Below are 15,962 nucleotides of genomic sequence, written 5' to 3'. Positions count from 1 at the left end.
TTGTCTGAAGTTATGACTTGTGACTTGTCTTTATCTTCGAGTAATAAACCTGCATTTGATCGAGGAAGCTTGTATGTTGGCTTTTGAAGTTTACATCTATATCCCCTGCATTTGTCATAACAATGAAAAACTAAGGATTTATTTGGGAGAGAATGAGAAAACAAATGGAAAAAATGTATATATTAGAATTACGGGTTTCTTTTTCCTATTACACAACTCATGGGTGATTACACTAATTTAGCAGTGCCTGTAGATGGTTTTTCACTTGAGGGTGGGTAAGCCCCTTCAACACCCATGAGCTCTACAAGTTGTTTGGGGATGCTTCTGTAAATAGTGTATTAAATTGACAACAATTCAATGAAAAAAAAAATAACAAATAGATGGACAGATTGGATTAAGTATGAACAAGATATTCTAGATAAATCAAACATAATTTATATTATACAATATTTAGAATTCTAAACCAATATCAAAACTAAAAAAAATTAGAATTCTAAACCAATATCAAAACTAAAACGAATTTAGAATTCTTTATCTACCGACACAAAAAACTTAATAAAGAAAAGTGAAAGATTGAATGAATACTCACTGTTGGGACGTCCAAGTTGTTGCACTGCTCGAAGAAAACTATCATGCAAATCAGAGGTCCAACGAATCCTGGGCATTAAAGATTTAATGTACTTCCTCTTTTCTCCTTTCTCATTTCCATTCTCATGAGAAACAGACCCATTGTTCTCTCCTCCTACTCGAATCCTTTTACCAAAAATAAGAATCTCTCTTCCTTCTTCATTCTCCATTTTTGTCTGCTGCTAAACTTTGTCAAACAACCGCTGAAACAAGGATGAGTTTAAGAATAGAGTGATTGAAATCTATATAAAGGTGATTGCAGGCGAGAGGTGATAACAAAAATTTAATATTTAGATTTAAGATTTGCTGCCTTGGATTACTATGATTACTATGGTGTGACACTAAATGTTGTAATGTCGTTCTTGTTAGAGAGGACATGCATTGGATAAAAAAAATAAGGGCAGTGTATTGGAGACCCAAATTCATATGTAAAACTGGAGCACTAATATTACTCTTTTTTTACATCATATTGAAGAAAACGTTTCGGTGAATCTCTATAAAAAATTAAAATAAGTTTAAGAAGGTACATTCAAAGTTTAAATAATTTATGATCGGTTTGGATAATTAGTATTGAATGATGGAGGCATCCACTACAAACTTGTATTCTAGAAGAACTCCCATCTTACATTTTATTTTAAATTGATTTATAATATTTAATAGGAAAATTTAATATAAAATAAAAAACTCTCATCTTACATTTTAATTTCATTTATAATATTTAATACGAAAATTTAATATAAAATAAAAAATTTGTTATCACTTAATAAATTGAAATATTTTATAATATAATTTGAATTACATTATTAATTGGAATTCACAAGCAGTGTGACCGATAGACACCAAGAAGGAAGCATCCCTTTAAGAAAGCAAGGCTTTTGACCAGAGCATCCAATTGGTGGAACAAAGGTCCCAAACCCTTACCAAGCTTCTATTCTCAACACAAAAATATATAATATACAATCATTTTTATTATTTAAGTTTAGATGAAAATTTCATATAACAGATATTTTATATTCGTAATTATCAAAATTATTTGCTATTCTTATTAAATTTAAGAGTATTATATTAAAAGAAAAAGTATAATCAAATACAGTAACAAAGAGATAGCAAGAGTTGAAGATTGATATCTAAGAATACCACCTATTTTAAGACATGTGAAAAATTACATCTTTAATTTCCTTCAAATATTGATCTAGCTTTTACTATCTACTCCTTCATATTCATAGTAATTAATAATTTTTTATGTCATTAATGTTTGTGCCTTCATAAGTACTTTTATTAAATTCTAAATAGTGTGTATTAGTTAAGTTGAATACAGAGAAAACAAAAAGAATTTGTTCTTACTAACCAGAAGCTAGAACAATAGCTATAAAAAACAATTGTTCTTACTACCCAAAAGCTAGGACAATAGCTAGAAACAGGTAAGTGGCATACAAAGACAACAAAACGTCCTTTAAGATATGTGGGTGTGCCAAGTTAGCCATAACCACTAATAGTACACTCCAAATAAAATAGAACCCTCACCACTTGTCTCTAGCAAGATTCAAAACTTTTTGCATCGAGGACTTTAATGGATTTGTATTTTTGATGACTCTCAAGATGAAGACAATGACCTCAATGAAGAGTTTTTGAATAGTTCAAATATGAATGTGGGTGTGGAAGCTCCTAGAGTTTAGGTTTTGTCTGCAACCTTTGTGTAGGACGAGCCAAAGTTGACTCTTGTTTCTCCTCATGGATAGCAGATTTTTGTGGACGTTATAGACACTTTTCTTGCCGAGTCTTTTGGAATGGCTAGGTAGTTCTCTTATCATCACATTTTGTGGCAACATTCCTTTCCTAATTTTGAGGATTGTTTCAAGATCCATAATGGGGAACCTTGGTTCTTTTTCTTGAATGACCTTTGTTTTCCCAGGTGATCCTTTAGTTTCAACTCTCAAAATAAATTTATGTTCCTTGTTTGAGTCCATTTGTCACTCAAATTTTGGAGTGAAAAGGTTCTCATGTCTTTTACTAACACTTTGGAACAATTTTAAATATGATTTTAACCCTATCACTAAATTCATCAAGCATCTATTGTTTGAGATATCCTACATGTTGGTGGAATATGATAAGGTTCTCCCTTCTGATCTTATCCTCTTTTATAGGTATGGTAAGTGGGTCAGGAAATTGAATATGAAAGTCCCCATTGTCTGCAATGCTTTTGGTCAAGAAGGTCACGAGTGTGCTACTTGTAACACCAATAAGAACACTCAGTTCACTTAGAGAAAAAGGATACAATTGCCCTTCACACTAAAAATACACTTCTTAAACACTCCCAACCTCTGCAAGCTAAGGGCTTCATATAATCACAAAGAATGCTGTCCACAAGGTTATTCAATTCTTCGGAGAAGCTCCCATTCTCTTGGAGATACAAGATGGTCGCCTCCTTGGGAAGCCCTGGGGACGGCATCCTGTGTCTAAGAACAAGCCCAAAACGCCTTCGCGGGATAATGAGAACGCCATGCGGCCGCTCCTCCTTGAAGTGGTCGGGGGACTGCGATATGGCCGACAGTATAATGCACTTTACTCGGGGACTGCGTTATGAGCGCCAACGGAATCGTCTGCAATGTGATGCCACGCCATGGAAGGTATCAGATTCTGTATCTCACAACCTGCCCTTATGGTGAGCCCCAGCTAGAGGATCCAGAGGAAGAAGGGGCTGGCAAAAACGTTCCCAACAAAGATATATATAATCTGGTACCTTCATGAAAAGTAGCCGCCACGCCAGGGTTGGTTGCCTGGCGCAGACGATTCCGTTTGCTCTCATAAAACAGGCCCAATCTGTCTCCTCCGAGCACAGTGCAGATAATGGTTTCGGCCACATGGCAGTCCCGAGGCAACCTCCAGGAGTGGCTGCATGGGGTTCTCTGTATCCATGTAGCGGCTTTGGCTTGTTCTGGGATCACAATAATATTGTAATAAACTTTTTCTATCAGGATGCAATATCAATTACAAATCATTTATTGCATAATTTCTGCAATAAAAATCTACCATTATCTTCTCCTTCCTGCATACACATGAACATGAATCAGTATATATATGAATTTTATAATCTTAGTATATCAAATATTTAAAAAATATATGTAAAATATAAGAGAGATATCTTATAATAGAAGAGAATCATCTGTAAAATAAATGTTTTTTCTAGATACTAAACACCAAGTGGTGAGGGTTCTATTTTATTTGGAATAATAAAATAACACTTCCACAAAAACTGAAACATAACATATTTCATGCATTTACCTCTCATTCGCATGTCAAATTGTTTCAAAAATGGATTTTTGTTTAGGGACATTTTGACTTCATTGTACATGCCTCTTGACATAATTACTAGTTTTGAATAAAACTATTAAGGACAAAGGAAATATAATACTTACCTTTCTTGACCTCCATCTTGATGACACATTTCTTCTCCTTGTCTCCTCCCTATTGTTGGTGTTCTCCACCACCCTCGAGGAATGAAACAACCTAGACTCTATATTCAAAAAGGGGAAAAAATGAACTCAAAATTGAAAGACTTACTTTCCTCCATCCATTGAAAGCTTTTTATTGTCATAGCACTGCAACATTAAAATTCTGAACACACTTTACTCCTAATCCACAAGCTTTGTACCTTCTTGGCCATTCAAACAAGTGAATGCAATTAGATACAAGACACATTAGAGGAAATTGAGCCATGGAGAAAAATAAATAGTTGAATGTCTAAATAGAAATTACTCAAAGTAGGTAGTTGGTAGGTAGGAAAAATTAATGGTTTAATTTAAACCATCCAATAGTTAAGAAGGGTAGGTAAGAGAAACATTGTTTTATTTTCAAGGAAAATCGATAATTTCATTTTTCAAGGAGTTGCCTATCTTGTGATCCAATAAGTTGTGCCAAATAAGTGATCCAATGGCTACATAGAGTTGTTAAGATTTCAAGGATTTGTTTGTATAATTTTTCTCTAAACATATGCCTCGTGAACAGCGTGTGATGAGATAGTTGTTAGGTAGGTAAGAAAATATTATTTTCTTTTTTGGGTTTTAGGAGAGAATGGGGCATTTCTAAAAGGTTAATTCTATAGTTGTACACTAAATTTATGCCCTTCAGCAAATAACTTGTTGTGGAGAGTAGGTAATAGAATTATTATTTATTATTTATTTTATTTTAGAGAAAAAACAATAATTTATATTTTTAAGGAGTTTGTTCTATAATTTTCTAATAAACTTATGCTTATACAAATAAGTGAACAAATAGTTATGTAGAATAGTCAAGAGAAATATTTATTTTATTTTTATTTTTATTTTAGAGAAGATTGACAAATAAATGATCAAAATAAATAAAATTAAAATAATATTTAAATTTTATATTGGACATACATTACTTTAATATAAAAAGAAATAAATGATTTAATATTTTTTATGTGAAACAAGCTATACAAATAGTTATATATATGAAAAATGACTATTTTGATATAATGAAATTATAATTAATTAATATAAAACATATCTAAAACATTTATATAAAATATAATAAGACATATTTCATCTCTGTAATGGTGAAAAATTAGGGTTTCCACCATTCGATATATAAAAACCGCTAATTTGCCATCACATTCAAAAGAGGGGTGAATCCAATAGATTCAATAACAACCCACTAATGATAAGGACTGAATGCTAATTGGATTCAAGGGCGTGTGAATTTGTTTACCCTCTTTTGTGAGTTGAAATGCTGAAATTAGGGAAAAGTGTTGAAAATGAAGGTAAACATGTGGAAACAGTGAGCTATAGTCATCAAATTGAGGCACACACCTAGATCTGAGCAACATAAGAAGATTTGGAAATGCTCCCTAAAACGGATCCAAATATGAGCTTCAAAACTTGTGGAGGGAAAGAACAATGATGTCGAGGCTTAGGCAGCTATTGAAGAGTTTAAAATGCTGAAAAAAATTTATAATGGAATATTTTCGTAATCTTGAGCTCAATCTCTAAGTTAGAATAGCACATAACTATTTTAAGAAGTTATTAATAAGAAGTTGTACATCACTAATATGAAATACTGAGTTCTACCCTTGCCTCTACATCAAACTTCTCACATCATGTTTCTTCAACAAAACACACCAATATGAATTGAGCCAACACAATGAGGATAGGGTCAAGTATCATGGCAACTAATCATAATACGTGAAGACGGGGTTTACACAGGTGTTGGCTCTCAACAATGCCACACTTCCAAAATTGTCAGTCTCAAGACTTTTCCTATTGGGTCAACACTGATTGATGGCCACAAGGCCAAATCAATGTATTTAGGCTTCAAACTCCTTACTCTAGTATTGGAGGACCCTACACAAGGTCTATGAACACTCACTTGGTATTACAATAGAAAGCGCCTTCCTCTAGACCTTTGTTTGTAACACACACATCATTGGTAATCATTGTTATGATGGATGGTCTATTAGGATGGTAAATAAAATGCTTATTCTTTTTCCGCACTTTGAAACTACAACAAGGTATTTGACTTGGCAGGGTCCCCACACATCACTTCAACAAAAAACATTAGGCAATTCAACCTTTTGCCTTCTCAATGCATTTTTTTTTTTGTCTTTCACTGGTTTTCTTAGTTTGATACATAGGGATATCAGACCTTTCATGGCATCATCACACACGCCTTCCAATATGTAGTCCTTTCATATTTTAGGTGCCTACACACTATGTTGTTGTTAAGTATTGATGTAGTCTTAAGACATCTCATGAATCCATTACATGTCCACACTTATGTTTACAAACACAACTCTGTCAATACAAAAATAATATCACTAGTAAAACTATGACTGTGACAATCAATACCCTTAGGACAATCATAGAAATTTAATCTATTTAATTTGGTTTTGATACACAAACCCTTCTGAAGGTTTCATAGGGTCCCCTAACCGCTCTCTCTTTCATCAACCACTTCAAAATACCAATCGCTTGGTCTTTCCACCAAATTCTTCACTCTTACTACTTTTTACTGTCTGATACATAGAGATATCAAACTGTCCTCATGCCCAAATAGGTACCAAATCTAATTTGGAGCCCTGCACACAACATAATATGATACATAGCATGAAAAATGGTCTTCCCACACATTTGGGTGAATTTATATGCATGGGAGACCAAACTATACATTATTTACTCATCTCGGTAAACACTAGGCTGGAAAAACTATGATATCTTCTTTAAAACACTATGAAATTCAATGCCACAAAAAGACAAAATGAAGTTAACTCTATAAACTACAATCTTGTATTTATTTTTAATCGATGCTTTCCTAAATTGTTTGATATTCCATCTTGTTAAAAATCTCATCTCTATTATGCTTTGATGGATGTCGCATCCTGTTACAAACCTCACATTTTGGCACTGGTAGAAAGGATTTTAGCAAAGGTTGTGGAATATGGCTTTTACATCTACCAATTGTTATTCCATCTTGTGCATATGGCTTTTACATGTAGAAGAAATAAATTTGATAAATAGGGCATATGGTGGATGATAAGTGAAGGATATAAGTACTAAAGGTGTGGTACTAGTGGCTTTGGTACATGAAGGTGACTAGAGGTTGTGGAAGGAGAAATTGTCGAAGTTGGATCTATGGTAAAGCTGGGAGTAGATGTTATTTACACATGAAAATGTTAAGCTAATACTCATAAAATAGCTAGGAATCCGAATTAAGGCATTCTATTTGTTAATATATTTTTCTACCATTAAGCTACTGCCCATTTTCTTACCATTCCATTGTTGGATTGAGTGTAGATTATTTTCAACACTGATTATAAGACACATTATAGGTTCTTGGGGCTCCTAACCTAACCTAGCTTTGATAACATTTTGAGCTACTACTCATGGACTAGTTAGGTTACCAAGATATGACCTTCTATTTGTTGTTAGAATGTGATCTATGTCTAAGAATTAGAGGATCTTACTAACTTGGGCATCATGCTTTATGTGTCTCTGACATGACTCCTAGTAACTATATAAGGATCTTACTAGTCCTAGATCTATGCCTTGTCTTTTTGATATGGTTCCTAGTGAGAATATATGAATCTTACTAGTTCTAAATGTCATAACTTTGTGTTTTGCATACTCCATGTATGTTACCAATGCTTCTCATATTACTCACTTTGTACTTCCCTTTATCTCAATATTGTAGGTTGAGAATATCATAAGTCTTGGGAGCTACCACCTTTCCAAACTTGTAGTCATCTTGACTCTTCAATATCTTGGTGAAAGAATATACACTAGGTTTTGACTCACTTTAGTGGTTGTGCCTTATTTATGCCTAATTATACTTAGGTTTCAGAATGTTTCCATAAATTTGGTTCGTTCCCTTACTCATGATGTTCCTCATGGCATAATGTTCTAGGACTAGGGTCTTGGGAACCCTTATTCATGGAAATTGGACCTAAAATTTGAAAGATGAACATTGGATTCACAAATAGTAGGAATTTCCTCTCCAAATTTGGACTTTTCCAAAAGTTCAATTTGAAAAGGTGCAAGTTGCATATAGATACAAGTCTATTTCTCATTTCAAACCCGTATAAACTCCAGCCCACATCTTCCAAGTTTTCAATCAAGCAATTCAAATCAATTGAGCATAGATCTATAATCAAGGAACAAGACATTCAAAGATACAACTTTGTTACATCAGTTATGATCAACTACATTATGTTTTTCTATGATAAAAGCATACACTAACATGTTCTAGAAACATTAAAGCATTTTAAAATTGAGGTATATTTTTCAATTTTTTATTTACATATATGTTTGGAACATATTAACACAAATTGTAATGTTATGAAGCTTCCTCTTCTAGATACCTCCCTAGAACTGGTTCAAGATGACTCTCACGCACATTTAAAAATGTACAAGGAAACACAGATATGCCTAAGTCTGAGAGCATAGTATAACTACACCAACAAAATAATTGTGAGCAACACATCACTTTGAAGCACAAATTAAAAGAAGACATGGAAAGGAATAGCTACACCAACAAAATAGTGAATAGGAAGCAAAAAAACCGAAGTTTCATTGAAAATATAGTAAAGATCTTCTAGGATAGTGTTGTGTTAGCCTCCTGAAGAAGTCATGAGAAGATAATACATAATAAGAACCAAATACACATGGAAAAGTACAAGTGATAAGAGTCCTAGCCAAATTAATAATAGTGAGATAATGGGCAAAGATTTGAAATGTAAATTTCAGTGACAACCCAACCAAAGAGAAAAAGTTAGGACAAAGCCTATAAAAAAGAGATAGCCACAAAATAGTAACAAGTAGTATATACATTTTTTTTTCTATCACTACTTCTATGGTATTCATTGATGTTGATATTGAACCCAAATCACAAGCCTGGGTTGTCCCTTTACTTCCTCTAGGACTATGTAGGTCTTTACTATCATTGTGATCTTTGACTGTAAATGAAAATTTGTGTGTTGTAATCCTAAAGACTGTTTACACATACAATGAACTTCTTCTATTCCTCTCATGAGGACCTCTATCTGGGCTATTCTATTTAATACTTCATGAATGTGTACTTTGTGACCGTTAAAATAACCGTGACTCCCATCTGAAACTATTTTAAATGTGATCTAGCATGGTGATGATGTCATTGTTTTATTTGAAGTTAATGATGAAAGATAATCATTTTCATTGATAAGACTATTGTGATAACATGCACTTCATTTCACTATAAAATCTGACTTAGACTATCATTTACTCCTTTTAATTCTTATTCATATGTATATATCCCTATGCTTTTGACTGTTGTAACTTATAGCTACTTTTTTTGTCTTCTAGGCCTAGATACATCTTCATGAAACTAATTCTTTGGAAAGATGCATGTTATGTCTAATCATGACTATAATAATCGAGTCTCTTTAAATTAGATACTTTATAGTATGCTCTTAGACTTATCTTCTTCCTATGCTAGATACCTCCCTAGAATTGGTAAGCTCATTCTTCGCTGTGTATATGTCCTAGTGCCATGGTAAGGGCAGGGTGGGAGAGAGAGAAAAGAGAAATAGAGGTCGATTTCCCTCCGGGGTGTATAGAATTCATGGTGGCGAAAGGGGAAGACTGAACATTGACAAGCGAGGCATGGGGCAACATTAAAAGACTCCAGATGACCTAGGAATGAAAAAGCATGGATAGTTGTGAAATACAGTGGATAGCTCAAGCAATGGGTGAGACACAAACAATTTCTCATATATGCATATCAATGAATGAAAGTGAAGATTTAACTACCTCGAATCGTGAAGATTCTACCCAAGCAATTCCATAAATTATGCAAATATTATGCAAATCCAAAATTCCTCATGCAAATATTATGCAATCCGAAGTGAAGGTGAAGATTCTACCTCAAAAGGTGAGTGTGGCGTTTGATCTTTCTAGGGGTTGATCTTGACAGGGAAACCTGCGCCAAATTGCAAATGTCACAAATGACTTGCCCTCTTTTTTTTTTAAGTATAATGCCCATTGTTGTCACAATTTTGACAAACAAGGGCACTTTTTTGAAAAAAAATAAAATTTCATTGCTAATGTCTTCTCTGTTGAAACCAAATGTGAAATTATCATTAGAATTTTGACGAATTTGTGCATTTCTTAAAAAAAATCAAATTTGGTCACAATATACCTTCTCCGTCGGAAACCTCCCTTGGAATTATAGATCAAATGTATTAGTGTTCATTACCAAAGTTGGTGATCTAGAAGATATTTGAAATTGGCAACCAATTACCTTCCTTAATGTCTCCTATAAGATAATTGTGAAAGCCTTGGCACTCAAAACCAGACATTTGCTTCTGCAGATTCTGCGACCTGAGAAAACTGGTTTTATTAAATCCAGGTTTATTCTAGAAAATATTATTGTGGTTTCTAAAGGTATGGAAAGAGCCTGATGCTCTTCGCAGAAAGCCCTTTTTCTTAAAATTGATTTTGCTAAAGCTTATGATTGAATTGAATGGCCTTTTATTCTTGCTAAGCTTAAAGATATAGGCTTTGGTCCTCACTTCATTTAGTCTATTCAAATAATTTTTGGTGATGCTTCTGCTTGCATCATCATTAATGGTAGCCACTCTTTATCTTTTGATCTTCATAGATCCATCCGCCAAGGTTTCCCTCTTGCACCTTCCTTGTATGTGCTTGTTGTGGAAGATTTTAGGTATTTTGTTGCCTTCGTCATTTCTGCTAGACATGTTAGCGGAATTTCTCTATTCAAGTCACCTTCTCAGCTTGTTAATGGCCATTTTGCAAATGACTTATTTCTCACTCTCCTCGAAGAGAACAATAATGCCAAAGAAGCCCTTCATTGTTTGAAAAATTTTTGTTTAGACTCTAGGTCGATTATTCAGTGGCACAAAACCCAGTATTGCAGGAATTCTTTTCTTCCTACCCCCCTTTGGCTACACCAGTTTGGTTGGAAATAGATTCAAAATGGGGAATTTTTTCATTTCCTGGCCATCCCCTTTGCCTTTCAAGGGTCTATTGTTTCCCTTTGGAATGTGGTGCTTGCAAGGATCGAGAAGAAGCTTTCTTACTAGATTACCAAGCCTCTTTCTTTGACTGGTAAATTCCAGATTTGTTCAAAAGTTATTGTTGCTACTCATGTTTATTACTCCTCATCTTGGGCTCCTTCTAGAGCATCTTATTGTAAATTGGATAATATCTTGAGGAAATTTCTATGGGTCAATGGTGCAAATAATCATTTCTTTCACAGAGTTTCTTAGGATTTATGTTGTCTCCCTTGAGACCTTGGAGGACTTTGCCTCTTGTCCAATCATAAACAAGGTTTATCCTTCTGTGTGAAAGGGGTAACTAGAGATATTCCTAGCAATGAAGCATGGAAAGTGTTGCTCCAGAATTGTATTTCTTCAGGACACCCAATTAATAGGTCAGCTTGGAAAGGGATTGGTTTTCTTCTTATGAAAGATGCAGTGTGCATTCAAGGCACTTTTTTTTCTAAAAGCATTTGGCATGCCTAGGAAGCTATGAAGCCTTGGCTTCATTGGGATGGTCTGGGATTTCGTGATGGTCTTTCTTTCAACTAGCACAATATTTGGTAGTCACCTCTCATTCAGTTTCAAGGGATCCCTTTCACCCATGTCCCTGGAGTGCATGCTCTGTGTTTTCATAAATGTGGCATGTCTACTCCTTGTGACCTTTTTTCTCATACAACTATGAGTATACGCTTTTAGGAAAATTTATAGATCCAGTTTCACCTTGCTCGACTAGATCAACAGACATTTGAGCTTGTGCTCTTTGATTTGCCTTTGAAGATGCTATACAAAATTAGTATTCATTTTATGAGGCCTTGGTGGAAAAATTGGCATTGGTGTCCCAACACTTCTTTTTGCAATTATAAACCCAAGATGGGTTACCACTGTCTTGTGCCTCATTTTCCTATGGTTACCACCTTGAATTGTAGATGGCATTTGCAGTCTTCGAAGAGAATTTGGCATTACAAATTTTAGACTCTTTGGTCTTCCATTACTGAGCCTAAGGTAGCCCATTTTCCCTGGTGTATTATTTTGCAATGCTTTTAATATTGGCTCTCATCTCAGGCATCTTTGGGTGCCTAACCCCACTGTCCCTTTTGTGAGATGCCTGAGACCTTGATGCATCTCTTCTAGTTCTATAAAATAGCTCAATAGTTGTGGGTTTGTATTCATGATTTTTTTAAGCCATTTCAGCATGAACTCTTTTCTTGGAACATGGTTTTGCTAGTAGATTCCCCATGGCTTCCCTTCAAATTCACCTAGATTTGGCATGTTTTTCAGGATGGAAATCCTCTCCAGTTTATAGAAAGATAGAAATGTTGTTTCTATTTTCTCATATCTCTCTTGATATTCATGTTTCTTTGTACACTAAATCTTGCATATGCAATAATGTGATGTTACAGATCCAGGTGCAGGCCAATAAAGTAGCTCTGGAGCTGGGCCACTTACAGGATTTACTTGATCATTGGGGTAATGCCCATATATGGTTGCTAGAGTTCACTAGATTCTATTGCCTTCGGTGACCATTCTCTAGCTAGTGGCCATTGGCATGGTTGCAACTCTTAGGCTTGCGATTGTCACATGCCTTGTTCCCAGGCTCCTCGTCACCACTCTAGTGGGTGGAGGAATTTCCCGCATCACCATTCTATATCTTTGGATCATGGTGTCTTTTCTTCTAGGTGACCTATGGGTGGTGGTACCTTTTTGGCTCCTGATGGATTTGATTAGCTAGACTCTGGTTGGCTCAGTTTTGCCAAGGTGGTTTCTCAACTTGTTTTTGTGATACCTCCTTCATAGAAAGACAATGAAGGTGATGGTGAGGCTGATGAGGATGGGTGGAGTCTTCCAGACCCCCCTTATAACCCCGCTAATGTATGGGGTAAAAAGAGTGATTTGGATCATCCGCCTCCTTCCACTCCTACTACTTTATCCGCTTAGGCTTTTTTTATGTTTATGAAATTGTAAGTTATTTTGTTTTTTCTGAGCTGGGCTCATGTGACTCTGGAGGAGTGATCTTTTCCTCTCGCCCCTTTTTTTGGTAAATAGTGTAAACCTATTACTTATTTAATGGATTGCCTATTCATCCAAAAAAAATTATATTGACACACTAAAAGTGAACAACTTCGGTAATTTGTGTGAAGAAGATAAGATAATAAGAGTTGCATATTTCTAGGTCCAAGATGTAGAATGAAAAGGAGATTTACGCATGGTGTTTTGGACTATGCAAACTTTTTGTTTCTAACTATCCATGAATCCAATAGACCGTTTGACCTCGTAGACATGATTAAAAACATTTACTCATTCATTCTCAAACCTAAATTTCAAGTTTGATAGTTTTTAGAGTTGATGCTTCATATCATACCAAGTGGTTTTCATTACTATCAATGCAATTAAATAGAGGTCATCCTCTCATGGCTGTAATCACGTGTCCAAATTTTTGGCGACTGTATGGTATTTAACAACCCAGTATTGGTGGGAAATAATTATAAAATGCAAAAGATATTGTCTGTAAAATAAAAGGAAAGCAAAGGAGTAGAAACAACCTTCCTAATACAAAACCCCAAGGAGAGAAGCCAAATTTCTTTGCAAACCCTTTCAGGAGAAAACCCACCACACCAAACCCTTTCAATTGCCTTACAGTAAAAAAAATATTACAAACAATAGGCAAAGTCTATGATCTTGCAGGTGTCATCAAATGTGATATCCAAAATAGAAATTCCTATTTTTCTACAAGTCTACCCATGTGGAAGATTTGGTCCTGCTGAAAATATTTCCAAAGGAACGCACAAAAAAGGGAAACAAACTATGCAGCCACTTGTTGCAAGGGTGGAGTTTTGAAGAGACCAAAAGAAAATTTCTCCAAAGTTCCTTCCTTGTGACAAGTGTCACAATTCTATTTTCTCCTCAACTCTTGTTCCTTTCACTTTGGAAATTTATATTATAACATTAAATTAATTAAAATCATCACACAAGACCAATTAAATAATTAATTAAAGACCACTTGGGATTCCTAAGGTTGAGGCACCTTAATCCCTACAATCTCCCACTTGACAAAGACCTTATAGGAGTCATCATATCATAGCTTAGGTCCCAAGGCCCATTGAACCAACACACCACTTGAAATTCTTAGTGCTCATTGGATTTTTCAATGCATCAAGAACATTCACCAAAGTGCCTACGTTTTCCAACTTCACCTTTCCATCTTCCATCATATTACAAACAAAATTAAACTGGACATTAATGTGCTTTGTTCTGGCATGGAAAGTAGGATTCTTTGCCAAGCAAATGACACTCCGGTTATCCCAATAGATAATGAGATGTCGCACATTAAATCCAATGTTTGAACACAGTATCTTAAGTCAAATTGCCCCTTTGCAAGAATGAGTAGCTACCATGCACTTAGCTTTAGTTGTGGATAAAACAACTACAAATTGTCGCTTTTTCATCCAACTTATTGCACCACCAAACATCATGAATTCATATCCACTGGTGGATCTTCTGCTATCAATCTCACCTGCCCAATCAAAGTCAAAATACCCATGAATACTCAAGGAATCTCAATGTCTAGTAGAATTACCATGGAAACCTAAGGAATACTTGGAAGTACCCCACAAATATCTGAACACTCTCTTCATTGCTTCCCAATGCACCCGTCTTGGATTATCCATAAACCAACTAAGGACTCCCATTGCTTGTGCAATGTCTGGCCTTGTATAGACCATAGCATACATCAAGCTTCCAAAAACACTTGAATAACAAACTCAAGTCATGTCCTCCATCTCGGTAAGAGACTTTGGATAGTCTTCCATAGAAAAAATTATCCCATGTAGAATAAGAACAACTAACTATCTACAATCTGTCATGTTGAATCTCTCCAACACAAAGTTCACATACTTTCTCTGGTTGATCTAGAGCTTTCTATTATCTTTATCTCTTCTAATATTCATTCTTAGAATATACCTTGTTGCACCTATATATTTAATCTCGAATCGTGTTGACAATTGAGACTTCAAATCTGAAATCATTTTGTTCCTATTCCCAATGAACAACATATCATCCACGTATAGGACAATAATGAGAATATCACCATTCCCAGCTTTAGAATAAACACAATGGTGAGATTTAGATCCCAAAAATCCCAATGATAACACATAGTTGTCAAATTTTTGGTACCACATTCTAGGAGACTTCTTAAGATCACAAAGAGATTTCTTTAGCTTGCATACCAAACTCTCTTTACCTTTCTCCACAAAATTCTCTAGTTGTGACACATGTAAATCTCATCCTCCAAATCACCATGAAGGAAAGTTGTCTTCACATACATATGCTCGGCTTCCAAATTACGACCTTCTGCAAGTGATAACAAAAGCCGAATGGATGTCAGCTTAGCTATAGGAGAAAATATCTCCCCATAATCAATTCCCTCCACCTTGGAATTTGCCTTAACAACCAAACATGCCTTATACTTCTCAACACTACCATTTGGACCTAGTTTCTTATTAAACACCCATTTACAACCAATAGGTTTATGTACCTCAAGAAAAGGTACCAGATCCCATGTCACATTCTTCTTCAATGCAACCATCTCTTCTTTCATGGCTTCCATCAATGAATCTACATCATGCCTACCCATTGCTTCTCTAACAATCCTATGCTCATCAACATTAGCAATCAAAGAAACGATACAACTAGAATCTAACAATGAATAACCAAACCTTTCTGGTGAATATCTGTGTCATTTAGGTTGTTTCCTATCACACATAGACCTCCTCTTAGACTGAGGTTAAGG

The sequence above is a fragment of the Cryptomeria japonica genome, chromosome 11 (genome assembly GCF_030272615.1).
Source record: "Cryptomeria japonica chromosome 11, Sugi_1.0, whole genome shotgun sequence".
In the NCBI taxonomy this organism is placed as follows: domain Eukaryota; kingdom Viridiplantae; phylum Streptophyta; class Pinopsida; order Cupressales; family Cupressaceae; genus Cryptomeria; species Cryptomeria japonica.
The sequence above is the reverse complement of the archived record's forward strand: the minus strand, read 5'-3'. Positions refer to the sequence as shown.